This window comes from Rutidosis leptorrhynchoides, chromosome 1 (assembly GCF_046630445.1).
Source record: "Rutidosis leptorrhynchoides isolate AG116_Rl617_1_P2 chromosome 1, CSIRO_AGI_Rlap_v1, whole genome shotgun sequence".
Taxonomy (NCBI): Eukaryota; Viridiplantae; Streptophyta; class Magnoliopsida; order Asterales; family Asteraceae; genus Rutidosis; species Rutidosis leptorrhynchoides.
In genome coordinates this window covers 681,673,832-681,678,949 of record NC_092333.1, presented here as the reverse complement: position 1 = coordinate 681,678,949, position 5,118 = coordinate 681,673,832, and positions in this window count along the sequence as shown.

Genomic DNA, 5,118 nt, shown 5'->3' with positions numbered 1-5,118 from the left:
GCAAATCTATAAAAATGTAAACAACGAGAGGGTAAGCTAACGCTTAGTGAGTGAAAATATACTACATACATATATATGCATAAAATGGACACGCCACGAAATAACAAATACCGAATACCGAAGCATCCATATATAAGGCACTACATTAAGCATACCGTACGATCTCTAAGCAACGAGCTAAAGATACAACAACGATTATAAGTTCACCAACGACGATGTGAACAAAGCCAAGAAGCTACACCCGGAGGGTTAGCTACACCACAACAATAAATTAATATATAACAATATATATATAACGCACAAGGTTAACCCCTTAACCCAATACTGAGAACCAAGTACCACAATGAAGATTGGCCGAACTACACGAGCCTTAGTAATCCGAAACCACACGAGATTACTATCTTCACAACATCGAGGTTGGCCGAACTACACGAGCCTTAGTAATCCGAAACCACACGAGATTACTACCTCAATAAGATGACCGAACTACACGAGTCACCATGAATCCGAACTACACGAGATTCATTTTGATAAGATGACCGAACTACACGCGTCATCGTGAATCCGAACTACACGCGATTCACTTCTCCAACTTAAAACCCTTCGCCATTGGGGTTATATCATCCACATCACAACCACGTGTGATAGTGTACACGCGAACGCGTACTTCACCAAAGATGGTCAACCAAAACGCACAACCGTGCCAATTGGACTCATACAAAAGCCCATCAAATCCATCTATATGTGAATTGAGCTCTATAGCCGAGAATCACTTCACCCGACCCGCACCCATCCTACACATACATATGCACATAGGATATTAACACTCACCTTGTCGCCTTGATGAATGCTTTCAAGTAAACCGCAACTCGCCAATGGAAAGTACCTATTCCATTATCACAAATTCAACAACACACTTAGATTGGATTTACAAACCAACCCAATTTGACACTTAGTGCAAATTCGACCCAAATGCACTTCCAAGTACAAACCGCGCCCAAAATTAACCAATAATCACTAACACAAGTGAGAATGGTCCTAACACGCCAATTAAACCCGAACACAAGTGTTAAACACTTACAAATCTCCAAATTGCCCATAAACCCTAATTTTGACCCATAAGGTCAAAATCTCACCATTTACAAGTTTTGACACCAAAACACCTTTAACTCGGTTTTATACTTCAACTTAATCCATTTTAAGTTTATAAACCTCATTAAATCGCCAATTGGGTCTTAATCATCACTAAACCCTAATTTTGACCCAAAGTCAAAACTAGTCAACCAAATAACCCTAAATGGGTTTCAATACTTCCATAATCACTAACTTAAGTGATTAAACCCAATTTCAAGTCCTAATCATGGCCAATTAGTTCACCAACCTAAAATCCACCAACAATAACAACAAACCCGATTACTAGCATCACTAAACACACTCCAAGAGTTTAAATGGGTTTCTCATCAATTTAAGTTCAAACCCTAACTTGATTATCAAAATCAAATAATGAAATTCGGAGTTAGAACTTACCACAACCACCAAAACGTAGCTAGGAACGAGGTGAACAACTTTAAAACCCGAGACTTTGATCTATTCAAGCTCCTTCTTCTCCAAAACCCCAAATCTCTCTTTAGAAATCTCCCTCTCTCTTTAGAATGATTTGTGTAGCGACCCCGACAAATCGTCAAGTGACGGCGTCGGCTACGTGGGTCCCATTACCTGATTATAAGTCTTTAAGATAACGTTTGACCAAAATATGTCGCCTTCATTTCAAAATAAAGATTGTTTCAAGTTTACAAGAATTGTTCAACCAAAAGTTAAGTTACAACGTCATAGATACGATTGAAATCTAGGCGACACGGTTTAAAGTAAAGTCAAAAGACGCTCCATGAAATGCATGTATACTCGACATCGGATGCAAGTATCAAATAGTAAGCGGAAGCATGTTTCACATATCGTGCAAGACCTGAGAAAAACATAGAAATCTGTCAACGAAAACGTTGGTGAAATCATAGGTTTAAGTAAGTAAGTACAAGTGAACCACAAGATTTGCATCAATGAAATAATAGTAATACATTCCAAAAGTTTGTTTCACGAGCACCCAATTATCAAAGCTTAACATTCCTTCCATTGTATACCCCATCACTTAGTGCTAGAACAAACACTGATTCTCGAAAATATATTTCATCCGTAGACGGTAGCGAACCGTCAAAGATGAGGGTTGTCAACCCATATGGCCATATAACATAAGTTCTCGCTTACACCCGGCAAGTGTAACTAATGATAATCGAATTGAGGATTTTTGTTCTAAACTCGTATGTAGAATGTTTGTTTTCCCGTTCTTGTGTTCACTTAGTTCAAAAGAATCGTTTATGTTTTCTCATCCCAATATAAGTTCAAAAAGAGTAAAAGTGGGACTATGATCTCACCTTGAGTGCAAGAGTTAATAAAGTACTTCAACAAGTAGACGCGTGCAAAGACAAAGCTAGTCTTGACCTAAACATATAGGTTGTATCAATAACGGTAACCACAAACGGTCAAAGATGTTCAATTAGTCATATGGCTCGTTACGACTCGATTAATATAGCATGTGAATCAATTAGTCAAGTTTCATGCACGATAGAAGTAACTAAGCATGTTAGAACGATCGTATAATTGTTTGGTTAAGTTTGACTAAAAGTCAAACTTGGTCAAAGTCAAAGTCAACGGGGTCGGGTCGGGTATCCGACAATTTTCCCATGATGAGAAATCATTTATGAGCAGAATGGCCAAGTTTCATGTTAATCGGAGTTACGGTTAAGCGGGAAACATTTTGTGAAAGGAAAAATAAAACAAAAAAATGAGCTGGGCATATGCGCGGCGCGCAATGGGTTGCGCGGCGCGCACCCAGTGCAATTTCTGGTCAGAACTCAACCAAGAAGGCAAACATCTGGGATTTCTAATTCTGCGCGGCGCGCAGGTATGTGCGCGGCGCGCACTACCTGGGAAACATGTTGTTTGCAGAAAATTGGTCTAAGTCACGACCCAAAACACAATTTAACACATTTCATGCACCGAAAACATTTAAAAAGCATACTATATATCGTTGGAAAGGTAATTTGAAAAGGAAAACAACTAACTACCTTTCACAAGCAAAAACATCAATTACAATAACCGAAAACTTCGTCAATTGATCAAGAAAGGTTTATTTTCAAGGTTTCAAGTTCGTAAAACGTATTTTATGATTCAGGAATCCAATTCACACATGTGATATGCCGTTTTGAAGGTAATGAAGCATACATTACTACTAAACACTAACAATTAACATTTCATGGCATTCAAGCATCCAAAAATTCATGTCAAGAACTATCAAACCCTAGTCAAACATCTCAAAATCAATAATCATGTTTTTGGAGTTTCCTTAATCAACCTATACATCAAAACGAAGCTAATGATACTAGTAACACAATTAAAACATGAACTTTAACAATCAAACAACATTTAATCTTCCAAAATGCAAGATTAAGCAAACCCATTTCAAATGTTCAAACTAGTTACTCAAAACAACAAATCGAGCAAGTAAATCATATATTCATGCTAGACACGAGCCATAGACACTAACTAACACCATTTCAAATCAAAAACACGAATTTAGAGAAATCTAGAGTTTTAGAAATGTTACCCAAACGAGATGAAGTTGGTATCAAATTGTAGAGGATGAAGAGAGGATTCCAAATATGTAATTTGTTTTGTTGTAAGCCTCCTAGATCGAATTTAGATGATGAATGATTGAATTGGGTGTTTGTGTGTGTGTTCTTGCTAGAGAGAAAGAGGGAGAGGTGGGGGTGATTGAATGGTGGTGATTGGGGTGGACTAGTTGACCTAGTCAACTAGTTTGCCCCGTGTCAATTTTAGTCCCTCGAGTTTAGAAGCGGGTGCGGGATTTAACCGATCGAATATTTTTAAAACGTAAGTTAACGAGAGGTGTTATAATTAAATGACGGAATTATTATGAACGTTAGTCAACGGAAACTACGAATTTAAATAACGAAAGGTATTATTTTAAAAAAAAAAGACGGGCGTTAAAATAATTTAGCGAAAAAATGCGGGATGTTACATTATCCACACCTCAAAAGAAATTTCGTCCCGAAATTTAGTTGGAAGTAATAATCGGTATCTCTTACTCGGGACCTAGTGTAGTAACTCTACGAATGATTGAAGGTACTTTCTTAGACATTCCACGAATCCGGATAGTCGGGGTGTTACGTTGTATTAGGGCTTGGTTTTACGATCCACAAGTTCAGCCGGTTTTTCCTATGAGGAGGAGTTTGTCATCAATAGTTGGTGCATCTAGAAGGATTGCACGTTCCTGTTCCGCAGGACACGTTTCTAAGTTTGTTACACGAAATGTAGGGTAAACGGAAACTTAATTGAGTCGGCCGTTCTAAATGGTAGGAAGCGGCTCCAATACGCCCCAAGGTTTCAAAAGGTTCAATATTTTGGATATAACCTTCCTCGATTTCCCAAAATGAATTACACCTTTCCAAGGTGCGGTTTCTCAATATTACGCGGTTACACACTGGGATTTGTGAGGTTTTCATCTAAGTTTGGTATAACTCTTTTGGCGACTACGGATCGTCTCGAGCCCTCCTCGGATTTGAATGATTTCAATTGTTGTTTCTTGATGGAGTTCAGATTTCGGTGGTTGATGCTTTGGTTAAATGAACAGGGGTATGACATTAGCGGTCATATAGGGTTTTGGAAAATGCGCGTGAACACACAAGTGGTAACTACTGTTGTAAGAGTGATCTACTAAAGGTGACAATACGAGTTTGTGACATGTCTTTCCAAGACGTAAATCGTTCGTTTGCTCGGTTCGTCAGTTTGTGGGAGATACGCGGTACATGTGTCTAAGCGGGTCTCCAAGGTTCCTTGTAAAACTAGAAGTGAAACGAGTATTTCGATACAGAATAATTGACAAAGATACACCGTGTTGGAATAGAATCTCTTAAGATACGTTTGAACAAGTTAGTTAGGGTTCGAAAAATGTTCGTTAGGACTATTCACCCTCGTGGCGAATACTTATGTAATATGAGGAGTTTCTCTATCCATGGAGAAATGTTACAAGGAGTTTCTTTAAAC